We start from the raw sequence: 19,359 nt of genomic DNA, 5'->3' as shown, positions 1-19,359 counted from the left end.
TAGACACTCTGATAGCCTTTAGGGCTGAGGGCAGGGTATAATACTCTGTTAAATAATAAATATCTAACACTATACATTAGCATCATCAATCAGAATACAAAATTATATTATTATAATTATTATTATTCAGATGCCTTTTCTTTTTCTTCCAAAGGCCTAACTATCTAACCATACATCAGCCAACAACACATAATAGTATAATAATGTTATGTATAATGCCTTTCCAGCAAGGGCAGACATTAACCCCCTACTCATCACAACATATGTTAATATTAATAGTATATATAGTAGTAGTGTAGTGTTAGCATCCTTGGAAGGATCAGCCTGAGTCAGCTGAGCTGGTACTGAACTCCACAACCGTCATAGTTTCAGTGAGTGGCTGCAGTACAGGCATTTAAACCACTGCACTACTAGGGCTCCTATAAATGAGTTCCCAACTTGGTGGGGACAGTTAGCTTTACAGTTGAAACCACTAGACCTGCTAGTTTCAGTAATAAGCGGTATATAATGAACTCTTTGTTTTTATCATAAACACCTTGCCCCAAAGGGCAGAACTATCAATCTGTTCATCTCACCATCAGCAGCACAGCAACACACAACCGCTGACTGAAGTATTCTTACAATTTTCATAAATAATTGGGTTTAAAACCCATCTGTACATCTCTTCTTTACCTCATTTGTTTAAATTTACAACAAAAGTTAGTCTTATATCTTAGTCCCCCCATTTCCCCCATACATTCTATGAGCATAGCCCCAAAAATGTTGTGCCCACCTTATCATTTCTTTACAGTTTCGTCCGCCTCTCTTTTTATTTTTATTATTTATTTCTACGTTGTCTTTCGTCCCATTAGCATGCATCCTCATAGCCACAAGCCACGGCAAGCCTGCTTCAGTCATAAGACTGGACGTAGCTTTGGCACAACTTCTGATCCTTAAAATGTGTGATCATTTAATCAGCATACCTCCAAAGTTGACCCAAGCAGCTTTATTTGGCCTGTCGTGGCCTAGCGCTTAATATTTAAGGAAAGTGTATAAAGGTGATGCTTGCAGGTGTCCAATGATAGGGCCTCCTAATGTAAGGAGAGGTTAATAGTACCTCAAGGCATCATAGCAGACGGAGTCCCCATGACACCATCCTTATCCAACAAAGCTCACGCTCCAGCCAAACCCTCTGCATAAATTATTCCAGTTTTGATTTCACACTTTAATAGCCTTGGCCTCTGCTAGGAAATTGTGGGAACTGTATTTTATAGACATTTAGCCCTCTTCTGAGAGCTCTGGTGTCACAATAAACTACTGTTTCCCATATTCCCAACACTGAACCTAAAAGTAAATTTTAAATTGTGTGTGTGTTATATATATATGTATATATATATATATTATATATAAAACTACCTTTAAACCAAATTTCCACATTAACCCATAACTATAACCGTATATGTAAACACACCCCTGTGTGATGATATAGTAACTTAAAGTTGTTTATGTCCAACTGGCTTCCATGACATTCCGACAGACAGGAATTCGAGTCACATCATAAAAAGAACTGATAAGATTTCTATATGGTGTGGTTATGGCCCCACCAATGTGTCCCTATGGGGGGTGACCATCATGATTTACTGCACCAGGTGACACCCCAACCCTAGCGACGCCACTGGTTCTCAAATGTTCTAATTTGAACAATGTTCTTTCCTTATCAAATGTAAAATTCTATAATATGAATGTGTTTGCCACTGGTTCTCAAACGGTGGGGCAGGACTCCTGGGATGGGGCATGCAGTGCCCGATGGCAACGGATTTTTGGTGGCTCTCATTCCTCCTCCCTCCTCCTCCACCTCTTCCCAAACTTTTTATGTGTAAATTTACACAGTATTGATTAAATATTGCATTTACTTAAAAAAACGTTCCTAATTTAAACAATGTCTTTCCTATAAAAAGAAAAAATAGAATACAATGAATGTGCGGATGAAACACGCATACCAATAACAAAAAAAACCATATACAGTGGGCCCTGTTATACCGCTGGGATTTTGGTTCCAAGATCCCCCGTGTATACAAAATCCGTGTATGCTCAGTCCCCCATTAAGTATAATGACATGCAAAATGGGTCCCAATAAAAAATGACATCAAGGTAATTTATACTTTTGGGACATTTTTTCAACCCGTGTATCTGAATCCGGTATAAAAATCTGTGTATAAAGGCCAATCGTACAAGTTGTGACGGGAGGTGCAAGTCAGCATGTAGATGTAAATAGGTGACGTCACAAGGGTAAAAGTTTGAGTAACACAATCTAAGACCGACAAGACAAATAAAGCCTGCTTCAGGTCACTTTGGAAGTACTGATGTTATGAACTGATACACACATCTTAAAGCCCAGAACTGTTTCCATCCTTATGGCATGGCTTTCGACACCTCTTGAGGCTGCATCATTTAACAGCATACCTCCAGTGCCCCCCCGAAGCAATTTATTTGGCCCTGTCTGTTTGGTCCCCTAAGCTCAGAGTCACGATGCAGTTAACGATACAATGCGCCTAAACCTGTTTTCAGTTCTCATTAATTTGACCTTTGATTTGGCTTATATGTTAATTCCCCCCCATTCAATACTTGATTAAATTGGGACTTCAACAATTTCTATGCAATATTTTACGTATGCGTACTCCTGCTTCCTAAAAAATACAGTATACATTTAGCCAAGACCATGGCTTGCCGATAGACACCCTGACTTCATATCAATAATATCAATTCCCCCTCCCCATACACCACATACATATTTGCAAGTGGACTGCATGTGATTTTTAGTGTTATGACTCCTTTCAACCCTCATAACAATCGTAATCCCAAATATCCCTTTTCCTTCACAAGATTGACTTTGAATCTCTGCACTCTTTGCCGTCAATACATCTCTTCTTCCCCCCCCCCAGCCATCCTCTTGCCTGATCTGCAATGCAATCCTTCTGTGACATAATGATACAGCATATGTCGCTTGACAATCCTGGTACCTATTGTTCAACATTGATGGATGTTTTCTGTGCTTCAAGAAGTGGGGTGTGTGGTTTAATCTAAATGCTTTTCAAAAATGCTTTTAAATACTAAGTCTACTTGGTGTCCAATTTCTTCACATACTTATCAGAGTTAAACCATCCTGTAAAGTAGGTTTATGACTTAAAATTTAAAAGGGTTGCCTGAAAACAGTTCAGGGCGCCGCAGCGAAACTGAAAAGAATAAGGACTTTTCACCTTATCTTTTTCTTACTCTTTATGTTGCGATTTAAATCTATTCTACTCCCTACGGATTTCCAGTGAAAATACATAGATTAAACTGCATTTGTGTATATTTTTTTCCCTGATAAAATCTTCTGTGAGCCTAGAAGCACATGTTTGGCCATAGCCCCTTTATGTTCAGAATTAAATGCTATAACCATTGAGCTGTGGAATCAGTATGTAGGAGATCTGATCATTTTTGAGACTAACGAAAAAGAAATTGCAGTATAGCTTTCGTAGACTTCATCCTGCTTTCTGAATGCATCGGAGGAGTAGAGGGAAGTCCTATGAAACTCATGCTGCCAATTTCTTTCAGTTGTCTCAAAGTTCTACAAGACTCTCCCACTTGTTCAAATGTTAGTTTGTTGTGTTATGATGTTACATTGTTACTGCAAGAAGATCAGGGTCAACATTTCGTCCTTTTCATGCAACACGTTACAGATGAAAGAATAACCATTTGCCCATATTCTTTTCCTGAAAGAAACTTTGGTATCAAGTATCAGTTGCATAAGACTTATTCCTGAGCCACTAAATGGATCTTCATTTTGTCTCTGTAATCTCTCATAGCAAAGGATGGAAATTAAATGTTGTTGTTGTTGTTAGCTGCCCACCAAATCACTTCAATCATATGTGACTCCCGATGAGACATCCAATAGCTGTACGACCTGGTGTCTATGCTGACCCAGCACTGGTGTCACACAACGCATGCCCAACGCTGCCCGACACCACCATCCACACTGTGTGCCACACGCTCCTTTGGCACTGCTTCCAGATGAGCATGCCAAAAGAGCGCTGAAAAGTGCCACCGCATCAACAAACACACCTCCCTTCCCATGGTGTGAAAAGGAGCACATTTTGCCATCCCTTTTAGCATAGGGAAAGGCAAGATCACACCATGGCATGTTATGTCACAACCCCGTCCAGCCTCTGTAAGGACCAGAAGCTGCCCCCAAAGCTGCATCCTTTGGACCGACCATGGCTTTGGCGGGCTTCTGGCCTCTTAGACGCGCAGCATTCTTAACAGCAACCTCCAATTGACCCAACAGCCTTTATTTTTGGCCTGTCTGTTTTGGGCCATAGTTTCCCCAGACAGGATCTGCTTGCCTTTAGGAATTTAACCCTCTTTGTGTTTTGTGCCTTTCAAGTCACCTGTCGCAATGGCAACCCTTATAAGTTCCACAGGGTTTTCTTAGGAAGGAATACCTAGAGGTGATTTGCTAGTTTCCTCTGAATGCACCTGGGATTTGTTGGCCAGTCTCCCATCCGAGTACTAACTAGGGCACCCTGCTTTCTTCCAGGATCTCACAGACCGGGTGCCCATAGAGTGTTAGCTTACAGTATCATAACAGACAACACAGGCACCCTTTAGCATTTGAAATTATTGGAGCAGTTTAAAGAACTATAATCCATCTTTCCTGCTTTTCTTTCTCCAGAAAAAAGGCTTGAGTGGGGTGGAGATTTTTCCTAATTTTCCCCTCCCCCTTCACATCTCTACAAGGGCTTGCAACAACTAATGAATAGGCCAGGCCCAGGTAACCTGTTCCTGTCCATGTCATTATATGTAGTATTTGTTGTATGTATGTATGTTGTACACGTACAGTTAAAACTAACTTTCCCAGTATCCTTTTAGGAAAAAGGAATGTTTCTTTTTAAGAACCAGCACTATAGTTTATGACTAGGAAGTGTCATTCAAAATTCAAACCTGTCAGAACTTGCAGTCAATTTTTGTGCTCCTTCCTCTTTTTCATTCTCCGCCCGCTGTTCACGTGTAAAATAACCACCGTTTAAAAGAAATGATCAGCTCTTTCAGCTTTCTTCTTGAAACCATAGTCTTGACTGCATGCCAGGCTACCTCAAGAGTAAAACAAAAGCGGAAACAGTAAGTCTAATCTGCACTGCAGAATAATGATTTTGACATTATTCAATCAAACACCATGGCTCAGTGCAATGAATCCTGGGTATGTGTATCTTGTTGTGGCACGGAGCTCTCTGCAGAGAACCTGAACATTTCACAAAACACAAATCTCAGAATTCCTCCACACTGAGCCTAGCATTAAAGCAGTGTCACCTGCACTTTCTGCAGTGCAATAGACCAAAATGAGGAATATCACAGCTACATGATGGCAATATACTCACAGTGACGGGGCACGCACTAACAATTTTTTTGCCTAATGCAATGGAGTTTTTTGGAGTGAAGATCCATGTCATGGGGTGGACTTGGTTTAGGAAATAAGACTATATGTGTGCTCATCATTTTGGATTTAGTCAAGGGTGCTTACCTCTATCCTTGACACTCCACAGGACCTTTAGGAAACTGTTAAGGATATCCCTGAACATCTATTTTCTGACCATGATAACCAGAATTATCTGCATTTCCAGCATGCCCTTTCATATCTACATACAAAGGAATTTTTTTTCTTTCTTTGAAAGGATGATGACTCGGCTTCTAACAAAGAAATGGAACCTAACCTAACTTCTAACCTGAGCTCGACGTACGCAGCCACAGTGTCTTCTGTTCCCTTTTTCCATGACAACATTATGACTGCACAGTTTCACTTCTGTTCCTGCCCTCCCCTCACCTTGCCCCTCTGTAGGTTTGTACTTCCTTGCTATACTCACTATATAACAACTGTTTTTGTACCTTGAACCCTTATGCCCCCAGTATTTTTCTGACTTTGGATCCAAATGCATCTACAGTGTGCATAATTCTGTCTACGTCTTCAAGTTTTCTTGGCATAGTATCCTACAGATACATTAATATGTAGCATGACATTATACCTACCCCTTTCCCCAAAACCAGGAAATCATGCAACTACAAATAAAACCGTATACTGGTAGTAACACACAAAAACAGATTAAATAAGCTTTTCAACAACCATAATTTTTTGAAAAATACATACGTTAAATAATTTAAAGCCATTTTTAAAAGTCACATTAAAACATTACGACAGTCTCTAAGCCATCCCTGTCAAAAACCTTCACTTCTCAGAAGGTGATCAGATAAAGCATTTTCTGCTGCTAACGAATACTACACGACTGGTGGCTATGTAATGACCTCGTGGCGCAGCTCTGAGGCCCAACTGCTCCAACCAGACCAAGGTGTGGGACTTGAGAGAGGGGCCTCTTGATGATCTCAGGGCTTAACTCATATGTAGAGCAGCTATCGTTATCTACCATTTGCATTCCTCCTTGGGTGCTTCAGACATATGTGGGGCTACAGACAGGTGAGGAATTTATTTTACAGCATCTTTCCCTAACGTCTGTCTCCATCCATCAGGTCTCCATTTATATCTGGCCCAATCTGGATGATTCCGAGACAAGAGTTCATCAACTCAGCGTCACTAGACTTGCTGCCAAAAAGGGGAGGAAAGCCCTCCCAAGAGACTAGTGAGCAATTGTGGCATGCAATTCCACCGCGGGACCTGCTGTCTGCATTGCTACCAGACTAGAGTGGGGGTCGGATGCCTGCCCCTCCCTCAGTCCCCTGGTTGCCCAAAACAGCAAAATGTGGGGAAGAGCAGGGCAGGGCACAGAGGACAGGTAGGTCGGTCTTGACAGGACACAAGCACTGCAAGAGGACACAAAGTGTTGGGAGATTGCCAGGAAGAGCAGGAGCAACAGCACACAGTGGCAGAAGGCACATCTATCTAAACATCTCCCTTGTCCCTGTCATTTGCCCAAGCCGAGCATTTCCAGCAGCAACAACTCTCCCCCTTTCCCTTGCTGGAGAAAGTGTGGAAGTCTCCTCCTGCCCAGCAAGCAAAAAGGAGACAACCTCACAAGGTTAGCCACTATCCTCTCCCCTGGAGGCAAAGTCCTCTCCAGCCTCAAGCTTCCAGAGGGGAGAGGCGTGCTGAATAGGAGAGTATCATGGCCTAGTCATTGCCTTTACCCACCCCCGTCTACTCATCCCTAGTACCCAGAGCTGGTTATACCAATTTTGGAAGGTGTGACGCTCCTTTGCATCTTAATAGCCCGAGTCAAAGCCCTAGTCTTCTACATAAAACTGACTCTCCTGAGCCAGGCTCCATTACCACCCCTTGCATCTTTTTACCTACAACAAAGACAATCTGTCCATTGCTTACCATTGAGGAACAAAATCCACACAAGATCTCCTAGTACTGTACGTGGTGCCTCGGGTTACGAAATTAATTCGTTCCGCCATTCCTTTCGTAACCCGAAAAATTCGTAACCCGAAACCTTTCCGTAGCACTGGAAAGCCTATAGCTGCACTTTTGCAGCATTGATTTCACCCCGCCGAAATGATTTCGTACCCACCCAAAAAATTTCGTAACCCCGAAACAGTTTTTTTGCCATCCATCCCACTTTTTCGTATCCCCCGGAATTTTCGAACCCGATCATTTCGTTCCCGATGCACCACTGTTGAAGGACCCCTGTCACCTTTATTTCCCACTAAGTCAGGCAATCCTCCCAGCCACTCATCTCATAAGAGCCTAAACCTGGCGGACTCTGTTTCATCCTCTCAAAACCTTCTTGTCCTCTGCTGAGCATCGATTGGAAACACAGCATATCAATTTGTAGTCTTGGCCTGGGAAATGGTAACATAGAGCACATCACTCAGGCGTAACTAGGAGAGGACGGGAACTCCAGGGCTATTGATGCAAAATGTGGTTAGTCCCTCACATGGTGTAAAGGGCAAACTCTGAATTGAATTGCATTACATGAGCTCTCTTTGGTGTCTCCTTGAAGATACAGGAAGGTCACAGTCTCAACAGGCTCCGCCATACAGAGACCACAGAAGGACAGCATCAAGCCCACCTCCTACCTGATATTCATGCAGTTTCCAATCCAAGTTGACTCCCACTCAGCCAAGCCAAAAATCAAAACAAGCACACGGCATCCTCCCCCTGAAAATGGATAACATAAAAAGTTTTATTTTATCCCGCCTTTCTGTCAAGGAGACAATCCAGGGGCTTTATTTATCAGCCTTTTTATTTATACGGTGGCTTTGTTTGGTAGCCTCTTTGTTATTGCATCTGGGATATTCTACCAACCATCCTTTTCCTTATCCTGGCAACCGTATTCTCCACTTCCCTCGCCTCCCTCTCTCTTTTACCATCTCTGTTTTAGCAATAGTTGCTAGTACATGTGCCAGTGGGTGGCTCTTTTCTCTATAAATCAAGCTTCTTCTTATTAGAACCTTTTGTGGTAAAAAGGAAAACCCATGTTTCATGAGTATTAGCTCTTTTCCTCTTTTGTTGACAATGTCTTCTATTAGGGCCACACCCATGATAATAGTAAAGGCTCCAGTGTTTCAGTTCCTCAAGGTACACCATTTAATTTTGCATTGCCAATCAGCAACCAGACACAGGCACATTTTCTTATCAACCAAGGAACCCTATCACTGGCTTTTGTGCCTTTCAATGCAAACACCCAACAGCAACTCTGGCCACTCATCGCCACTATATCATCATTGAAGCATGCCCACATCTGCCACTCAGCCCAACGCCATCTGTCCTGAGCAATGCCATACTCTCACACCTCTATTTTTGTAATCACTGCCTATGCTCAACACACCAAAGATGCTCGCAATAGTGACACACACCAGAGAGGAAAGCCTCCCTTCTTCTCTTAGGAGCCAGGGATGTTTAGTCTGGAAAGAGAAGGTTAAGAGGTGATATGATAGCCCTGTTAATTTTGAGGGATTCATATGAGGAGGGAGCAAGCCTTGTTTTCTGCTGCTCCGCAGAACAGGACCTGGAACAATGGATGCAAGTTCCAGAAAAGAGATCCCAGCTCAACTTAGAGAACGTCCGACAGTAAGGGCGTTTGACAGTGGAACAATCCCCCTTGAGGGAGAGCGGTGGAGTCTTCCTTCCTTGGAGTTCTTTTAGCAGAGGCTGGATGCCATCCGTCGGGATGCTGTTGCTTGATTCCCTGCTGGCAGTGGTTTGGACTGGATGTCCCTTGTGTTTCTTCCAACTCTACCGATGGTTCTATCATGATTCTTCTGCCCTGAGTCCCATGATAATAGTGCACATCCACCAGTTTTGAGTCTGAGGTACGGCAGAGACTCTCAACTTCCTGATGGCCATGTTGCCGCTCCTCCTAGTCTTCCCAGCCATCTTGTGCCCCCCCCCTTCCACTTTCTTATTCTCACATGGCACCACACCCTCTTACACATTCATTGCATTATTTGCACAGTTCACTCCCCCCGTTCCTGTAAGTTCCAAAAAGCCAATAAAGATGAACCAGCTCCTTAAGCCTGCATGGTGGGTGATTAACAGAGCAAAAAGTGAGGTTGAAGATGGAGAATGCAGTCCAGGCCCAGTCACACGTAAACCTTTAAGTGTGTTCTCGCCTTGCACTATTTCTTCTCTCCCCCTTTGCATCAGGAGTGACAGCACTGAAGAAGCTGTAAAACCCAAAGAAAATGGCATCTGCTGAAATTAGGAGAAGAAAAAAGTTCCCCCCCCCACAACTATCTGTTTTTTGTTTGTGATGTTTGTTTTAAAAAACCTAACGATGCAATCAAATAAAAAATCCAAGGAACATGTTCTAAAAACTTAAGACCCCACAGAAAATGTTTTCTTTTAAACGTGCCGAAGTAGAAAACCGCGCCGGGGGCAGTGCCAGAATTGGTCATAGGCAACAGGCAGTATGGGAACCAGACCAGGACCGGAATGGGCCAGGCACCTGAACAGGAACGAAGTCAACTAAAGAAAACGCCTGAGAACAGGAAACTGTTCTTGACCATGAAAGTGCTCGTCCAAACAAAAACTCTTCCATCTAGGATAGCCTGTTGGGCGCTTTACATAGAACACTGCACTTAGGCTGATGATTCTGACTTCTGGCATCTGTTTTACATTTAAAGGAGGCACTAAAGGAAAACAGGGCTATTTGCAAGAATTGTCTTTCCTTCTTGTCTGGTTCCCAGATGGCAAGTTTTCCACCGTACCACACTCGTCTTAGCTTAGGAGGTCATCTGCATGGGTCAAATATTCCAGGAGCCGCTCAGAGTATTCTGGGTGGAGAACTGCCTCTCCAAGTTACAACCTGGGCACGCTGGGCCCACAGTGACCAGCCTTTCAAATGCATGGCCGATGTGCTGCCCACCACCACAAGTTAGTCCCTCTGAGGCGGAAACACGGTGCCCGATGTCTAGTACATTGCTGGTTTCTCATTCGGGCCATCAGAGGGAGCAACTCCTGGAAAGTGGCCAACGCGGTGGGATTCATGTGAACACCACCTGCCACTGCTTCTGATGACACCAGAACCAGGGATTGGGCCCCAAGTCCCCAGAACTACTTGCCATGGATGATGGAGGGAGGACAATGTGATTTGAACCCTCCTTCTGCAAAGTCCGGTACTCCCAAGAATTATTTGCTGCAGCCAAGGCTTTTTAATATACTGTACCTAGTGTCTCTTCATCTTTGAGCAATCTCAGGGTCGTGAAGGTAGATTGAAAAAGAGATCCCTTTGCCTGTTTGATGAGATCTCCCCATCTAGAAGAGGTGGGCTCTCAGCCAAATATCCCCTCTTGAAGTGCCAGACTCCTGCTGGCTGCAAGTCCTGCCAGTTTTCGGCAGAGCACTTGCTGACTCAGGGCTCAGACTCCTCAATTCCTAGTACAAAAGAAGGAAAAGGCATGGGAAGTAAAAAATAATAGGGTAGCACATCTTTTAAGATTACGTGTATTTTAGCATGAGCTTTCATCATATAAACTCCACTTCTTCAAGAATGTAGTACAGAGTCCTCATCTTTTCCTAGTATGTAGCAGTGTTCTCATATCTACTAAATTTATATTACACTCTAAACCTCTGTATTAGGGATGTCAAAACGTTACCTATTGCAGACTTGCATGAAAAGAGTAAATATTTTCCTGTAATTTTCGTCTCCTCATGTGTATATTTGAGAAACAAATATTTCGTGAGTAGTCCTTTTCCAAAGAGTACTAGGAATGATGCGGCTCAGAATACACATTATTTCCTATTAGAAATGTGGTTGTAGGGAAAATGTTTATGTATGGAGCAATACAGTATGGTCAAAAGCAATAAAAGTTAGGACAGAAGATCAATCCTCTCCCCACCACCAAACACAGACACCATTTTATCAATGGGCACTGATAGACCTTTGCTGTACCTAAACTTTCCCACCCATTTCAAGTAACAAATCTGCTGTTTTGTGGACTTTAGGAGGCTGTCTATTGTAACTGAAATATTAATAACTGAAGTATGCTGGAATATTAAATTTCCTACACACCCAACCAAAAATGATATAAATAGACATCACTGAAACCCTGGTGGGGATGAGTCTTATGACTTGAATGTAGTAATAGAGGTAAATATTTTTAAAAAAATAGGCCAAAGGGAATAATAAAATAAATAAAAGGCTTTATTTATTACTGCCCGTCGAACATCAGGGCGTGAACACAATAAAGATAACAATACGATACCGTATAAAACAATCAAGTAGAAACAATAAAAACACGTTACCAGAGCACCAACGCTAACAGAGAGGAAGAGAGGAAGATACTTGGTATGTCCGGGATAAAATTAAAGGGAAAGAAACAACAGGGATGTTATTGGTAAGAGCTAATTACAACCCCCAAGTCAGACTGGTTCTTCTGGGAACAATATAAGCCCCCACCACCATACACTCAGAAAGGAGGGGGTAGTAGGGATGGGGTGACTTCAAACTATCCTGATATTGTGCGGCAAGTCAAACCAGGGCCTGACAGACAGGACAAAATAAAGCTGCCTTCGTCGGGTTCCTTTTGGAATTATGCTGTTTAAAATGATGCAGTGTCCTAAGGGGGAAGGGGGGGGCTGGAAACCATGCCAAAAGCCCAACGCTCCAGTCCGAAGGACGGGAGGCACAGCTTTGCGGCCCTCTGCCCCTTAATATGCATGTGTCGTTAAACGCATACCTCCAACGTGACCCGAAGCAGCTTTATTTTTGGCCGGACTGTTTCTGTTCAGGCCCCCAGTCAAGAGTTTAAGGTACAGTAAATTCCTCATAGTTAGACACACATTCTTAGACTTTAGAAGCTTGATTTCAGTAAATTCAGGAATACGGAGCGTGATCCCTGGTCGGAATATAAAGCAGAAGAGAGTTCAGATAAAGGATAGTTCTCAAAGGGAGATATGGAAGGTAGGGGCATCATTAGTTTTGGTGACAACCAGGTGAGGTACCTCATGTGTCAGACCCTCTTGACCTCCGCTCAGACCAACACCATAAAGAATTCCTTAGTATGTTTCCTTGATCTAATGTTACTCATTAATTGTAATTCCCTGTATATAGCGAATGTAATGGTATAGTTGGGAGATAACAACTTCATTTGTTTGTTGTTGTGTGCCGTCAACTCGTTCTGACCTTATAGCAATCCGAAGGAGGTTTCTTTGTTGAGAGGGGTGTTGCCCATTGCCTTCCCCTGAGGCGAAAAGGTGACTTGCCCAAGGTCTCCAGTGGGTTTCATTGGCACTATAATGGTAGAAAACAGACTAGGTATTGGGGTAATCCAAAAGAAGCAGTAGTAGGCCTGAAAAAGTTCAGGGATCACTGTTTTAGGGATCTTCCAACCCTAAGGCAAGTTTTCCCTGAGATGCAATTTTTATAAATGGTTGTCTTCGATAAAGGAACTGTGAAGTAGAACCTTCCTAAAAAGAAGTTACAACATGTACCTTCCTCAGCTACAGGTCACTTGTGCATTTTTATTTCAGCGCAGCTAGTAAAGCATTGGTCTTTCTGTTAACAAGATAATGTAAGCATTTTTTAGTTTCAGGCGGAGTCTGAAGAAATGACAAGGACAGCTGCTGCCAAAAGAGAGCTAGTGGTCCTCCGTCAAAAGGTTTTCAACAACCTTTTCTTTTTCTTTGAGAAGCTCAACTAGTGAACAGCATGCACACACAGATATTGCAGGAGACAGTCCTCTTCTTGGACTTCCAAATCAACTTTGACAAGGTCCATTGCCTCAGGTGTTCTGAAAATCTAGTGGTCATAATTTCGGGGGGGGGGGGGAGCAGATACTCCTATGGATTGGTACAAGATTGGTAAGTATAAAATGACATGATACAGAAAACAGAGTAAATGGGCAGTAATTCCCCAGTAGAAAGAGGAAGTACGTAGGCGTTCCTCAAGAATTTGTACTGGAAACGGTTCTTTAAACTGGAGAGGAGTTTAGAGTGATGTGGATGACCACATTTGGGAGATATGACACCGAAGGTTCTCAGAATTGGTGTTTTTTAAGTGGAGGAAAACAGGAAGCACAGCTTAAATGATGGGGGCCTTTTTCTTGAGTCCATAGGTAACATATGGCGTCCAATGTGAGGAGGAAGGGACCAGAACAAAGTTACCCGAGTCCTTCCATGTTTGTGTTTGATTTGGGTTTCGGTTTGGTCTACACAGGTCGAAGGAATTTACACAAACAAGACCCCACAAAAAACCAAAATATTGCATCGTATACGCAGGTCTGAGGATATGAGCCTTTGGCTCACAAAGCAAGAGTTCCTACTGATTTCAGGTGAATTTTTATTAGCGTTCAAACATTGGTACATGTTGAACCTGGTTCACTGTGTTGGTAAACAGTTTTGGCTACATAAGTGGTAGCACGAGTAGGTAGTAACGCATGATGACCATAATTAAATCTGAAATGTTGGCTGAGCATGTACAAATGGATTTACATTGCTGTTCCTACATCGTACAGCATATTGGTAACTTCACACAATGGAAGGGTTTGTCAACTACCTAAATAATATTTGTTTTTTCTTGCTAAAACAATCAGGTACCAAGATGTGGATTTTAAAAAATGGAATATTGACTTTCCCCTAAAAGACGATTACAAGTCTTGATAGTTACGATTTGAGTAATCCATATTCTCTATAATTATGCCACTTATGTATTTCCACAAGGTTGGGTTTTGCTGTCTCAATAATTCTTTTGAATGACTGTATTTTAGTGAAATCTCTTCGCACCATTTTGTGATGGGTTTTGGGGTTTTTTTTTGCTTTTTTTTGTTTTTTAAGGCAAAGGAGGGCTTGTTTGTCATTTTGGTTTGGTTTCCTTGAATTCCTCCAGAAGTGACTGCTACAAATCATGATTGGGAGGCTTTTTATCCTGTCTCGGATGTGGAGTGGCGTTTTAAAATACCCGTGCGTGGCTGAAATTAACTTTGTCAAAAGACTTCCAAGTTTAGAAGCTTACAAGTCAATTGAGCGATTATCAAAAGTGAAATGAGGAGGCTGTAGACATAGAACGCGTGTAAAATAAAAATACACAAGAATGTATACGCGCAACACAATGCCTGTATCTGGTGGGTCATGCCTGTGTCTGCGCTCTGCCATTAATTGAACTTTCGGAATATCCGGGATGTTTTATAAAGCTACACTCGTCAGGAGTTGTTTGTTTGTGTGGTGGGTTTTTAAAAAATACTCCTTGGTCCTTGAAAACAAACAGTGCACCGATGCCCCTCAGACATGGCCTTTTAATCAATTGTTTGATTTGGTCCCTGTCCTGACTTTATAAGTCTTCTGGATAGTTCCTCCTGCAAATTGGGATTTACTGGCTGCAATCCACGCGTGGCATATACTTCAGAGTAGCCCACCAATAATCATTTCGATAGCGGTACAATGCACTAACAAACGGAATAGTCTAGCGAATTGACAAAATAATTGCAAAAAGATGTGTTCCTAGCGAACCAGTTTGGGGGTTAGTTGACAAAATAACCACCTAAAAGAGGCAGAATTGCTGGTGTTTAGTTCATCAACAATTATCTTTTAGGTTTACTGTGGGTTTTTCGGCTATGTGGCATGTTCTAGAAGAGTTTCTCCTGGTGTTTTGCCAGCATCTCTGGCTGGCATCTTCTGTCTTTCTCTGAGATGGCCAGCCCACAAAGTACTGGCGAAACATCAGGACGAAACTTTCTGAACATGGCCACGTGCCTGAAAAACCCACAACAAACTAGGCTGCTGGCCAGGAAAGCCTTTGCTTCAAAACAATTAATCTTTGGATTAACATGCAAATAATAGAAAACTACATGTGTTGTACATAATGTTTAAGGATGTACACACTTGTATGTTATGCACACTAAGTTTTAGAAAAACATGGAGGTGAGTGGGCCTTTAAGGAATGCTACTCCAGTGAAATAATTTACCTGACTTGAATAAATACTATTATAAGATTGCCATCAGGTATGGAGATTACATTTATTGGCTATAGTAGCTTATTTTACCTGGTAGAGTCTAGATTCACAGCTAATACCCCCCAATGATTCATGTCATCTCATGCTTTGCTGATTCCACCCTCAACACACTTTTTAACTTCAGGAATGGTACCAGAAAGACCTCAGACAAGTCCTTTCCATTTTCCCTTTTCTTTTTTGTCTTTTTCTTTGAAAACTCAGGAAACAACAGCAAAACCTCATTCTCTCCGGTTGTTTCTGCTTAGTTATCTGCCGTGGGAAGCTTACTGCAATGGCTCAGATAGATTTGCCAGGTCACCGGATAACTAGGTTTTAACACTGATTTCTAGGTGGCTACCTAGTGCCTGTTGTGGACCATTGTTGGTTAAACTTCATCCCCCCCCCCCCCCCCCCCGCAAAAAAGGTAATGCTTCCAGCCCTTATAGAAGCTGAGGAACTGTGGGCAAATGTGTCGGAATGCCTTTTGTCAATTGTTCTGGCAAGAAACATGCCCCTCTCTAGGAATTTCAAGTGTAAGGAGCAAGAGCAAGGTGTGGCACAAGAGGAGTGCAAGAAGCAAGTGAGAGGCCACACTGCGCATGTGTGAGGTGAGATGAGGTGAGGAATGGAGTGGTGAACACAGGGGGGAAATGGTGGCAAATGAAGCATGCAGAAGCAGGGGAAGGAGCACATTGTGAGGGTGTAGATGACGTGAGGGAAGGCTAAGTAGAGGCAGGACGCAAGTGTATGAATGTCAGAGTGCAATACGCATGCCAAGCGTGCACGGCCCGAGGGCAACATTAACGAAGGGGCACACTGTGAGGGCCAAGGTTATGGTGAGGGAGTAGGAGAGATGGGAAGAGAAAGTGCAAAGCGTTGGTATGCCAGAAAGCACACTGCCAGAAGGCAAATGTCCGAGGCGGAGGAAGTACAAAAGATGAGTGTAGTGGGAGGCAAGCAAAAGGCACCTGTGAGGGTGCAAAGTGAGGAGAAGACAGGAGCAAGGAGAGACAGGAGAGCAAGTGGTGCAAGTAATAAGTGCAAGAAGCACAGAAGAGTGAGCAGCAGAGCACAAGAAAGTAAGGGAAGGGCACAGTGTGAAGAGGGGGGTGAGGCAGCAGCCTTCAAGAATGGGAGGGCATCAATGCAAGTGGCAGCGCACAGGAAGGTGTGCACTCATAAGAGCATGATGGGGGCAAAGAAGGAACAGGCAGGATGGGAGTGTGCAGTGGGAGCATGCATGAAGTGAGCATTAGGGCATACGGCAAGGGAGTGAGCTGAGAGAAGTGCAGAGAGGTGAGCGAGCTTATGGTTGTGGGCTACAGAGGTGTGCCCGTGCGCGCGTGTCAGGGACCACCACAAGTTTCCAAGGCAGTGAAGGAGTGAGTAGAAAGAGTGAAGATGGGAAGGGAGGGTTAAGAGTTGCAGTGGCAAGGTGCATGCAGCAAGAGAGGTATGCATGATAAGGACAAGGGGTGATAGGGTGTCATCAGATGGGGGAAGGAGGAAAGGATAGAAGCGCTGCAGTTGCAGAATGCAAGAGGAGAGAGAGATGAAGAAGTATTAGAAAACAAGGTGAGGAGTCCAAGCGAGAAATATTGTAATGGAACAAATTTAGGAGCAAGCAATGGCAATCAAGGAAACAGGAGCAGCAGAGGTCCTCCGGAGGAAGGAAACAGTACAATTCAGTACTTCCATGCTCTGCTCCTGCGGCAACCACGTTCATGATGCTTTGGCTAGGGAAATTGGGAAAAGCAAGAGAAAGGGTAGACAGAAACTTAGAATATTCAATTTTTGGGGGGAGGGGAGGAAATAGACCAAAGAATTGTAAAAAGAGAGAGAAGAAGACAAAGTCTTGTGTTAATGGACAATTCCACACATTTCTTGTGCTTGAGAACAGGGTATGGTTATTTCAACTGTCTAATCACATGTAAACGTCCCCCCCCCCCCGCACAATATGCGTAAGATAGAAGACAGTTTATGTCTACAACGTAAACACTACAGGGAAACACAACTGCAGTTACAAAGGGCAAAGGATGTAGAAAGGATTTATATAAAGAAGGAGTACGAGGACAATGTTTTGCAGGGAACACATTGGCCACATTGCTGGCACTTATTTTGATTTTTCCGCTGACACAAAAGAATACCTTTTAAAAAAGTTTCCCCATCACTACTAAGTTTTGTGGCCTTTTGCAGCAAAACAACAGCATGCTATCTGCTCTTATCTACCCACAGTAGGATCAATCCTTAAAGAGGAACACAAAACGTTTTAGTTGGTGCAAGCTGTTGTGGACCCGCAGCCCACATCTTCAGATGAATGGAGAGTGTACCTCTCCGTTGCTAGATATTTATTAGGGCTGGGGAGGAGTAATTAATAGTTGAGAGGAAAGAGGAATGTGAAAGTGCCAACATTCATCATAGACCTTAATTGGCATTAACAAGCAAGGACTGGGATGGGAAGCACAGACATCCTAACCATAAATTAACCACCCGGCTCAGCATGTACATTTTGGAAAGTCAATGAGGTGAAAGTCAGAACGTTTTATAAAAAATATTTATTCTGTATCTTGAAGGAGTGCAGCTACTTTTTTTTTTTTTCTCTTCAATTACGTCTAGTTTCCCGACTTTCTTCCACATCTATGAATCAGATAGCAGGTCATTTTCAGGGGCGCCCTTTATATTTTCCTAGATCTGTAGCTTTGTGCCATCAGTGAAAGAATGATGCCATATCGAAAAAAGGGTTTCATCCAGGGTGACTGCAACAGGACGTTACTCTATTGAAGTAGCTCATGCCTCTCTGTGCTCCTAGCTTCCCCAATTGCCTGCAATATGCGGAGGAGACCACTACGCACAGGTTGTATCGGCAAGAAACAGACTCCGTTTGCAACTAAGATTTTACTTAGGGGAGTGCAGGCTGTCCTCACCTGGGCCCAACAATCCGAGTGGTGTTTCCTTTGCTGGCTAGAAGTGCATGGCTGATCCGTCTTCCAGAACAGCAGCGATAGGAGAACAGGGGTGATATATGTGGGAAAAGAGTCCAAAACGTCCCTCAAGCCATTCCTGGCTGTTGCTCAAACTAAACTACCACTCCTTATGGCGCGCTCAGAAGAGCCTTCTTCTGTAAACCAGATATGAATGGGGAGTGGTTTTGTGCCAAATGGGCATTCTTGGTTAGGTGCCTCAGCCCCCATTTTGGAATCGTCCGTCATTAGGAATCACCCAAGCCCTCAGCCAATGCATTTAGGAAAAAAGTGTAGGAGGAGAGTCCCTTTAATGTGGTCAATGCTTTCTTCTTTGCCACACAGAAGAAAGGGCCAGAGGAAAGCAAGCAACATTTTAAAATGGTTGTAGATGTTGTATGTCGCAGTGTTCGGCATTTTTAAACTAGTGTTAAATTCTATTCTGTTAGTCTAAGATAACAGTCCTTTTGGGAATAAGTGTGCATATTTAAAAAGGCAACGAAAAAGATAAAGGTCAAATTGACAAAATTAACAAGCAAGAAAAAGCTGCATCACCCAAACCCTTTGTCTAAACCAGTTTCTGCACCACATTTCAGCTCCTTGGACTCCTTCTTTGTGGGGCTCGGGGTGTTGTGTGTGGTGTGTGATGCAGATTTTCCCCTTAAAGTTTTGAAGAAGGGTCCCTGCCAAGCAATAATTAATATGCCTCCTCCTCATTCCAGACCATTTTTTATTCTGACAGTAAAAATTAAGCAGCCGAGTCAGTCATTCAACCCAGCCCACTGGAAGTCAGTCAGTCAGGAATGCTTCTGTAAGGAAGCAAAGGTTTTTAGATCTGCCGCAGTCAGTCAACCTCAGTCATCACCGGGCTGCACTCAGTCATTACTGTTGGGGACAAACTGTCTCAGCCTGTCGCTGGATTGGATGCGTGCCCAGGGGCCACCCCTGAGCCAATCAGGGACATGGCTGCCTTGAGAGACCAGCGCTCCTGATTCACTTC

Source organism: Sceloporus undulatus, chromosome 1 (assembly GCF_019175285.1).
Source record: "Sceloporus undulatus isolate JIND9_A2432 ecotype Alabama chromosome 1, SceUnd_v1.1, whole genome shotgun sequence".
In the NCBI taxonomy this organism is placed as follows: Eukaryota; Metazoa; Chordata; class Lepidosauria; order Squamata; family Phrynosomatidae; genus Sceloporus; species Sceloporus undulatus.
This window is presented reverse-complemented; position numbering follows the sequence as displayed.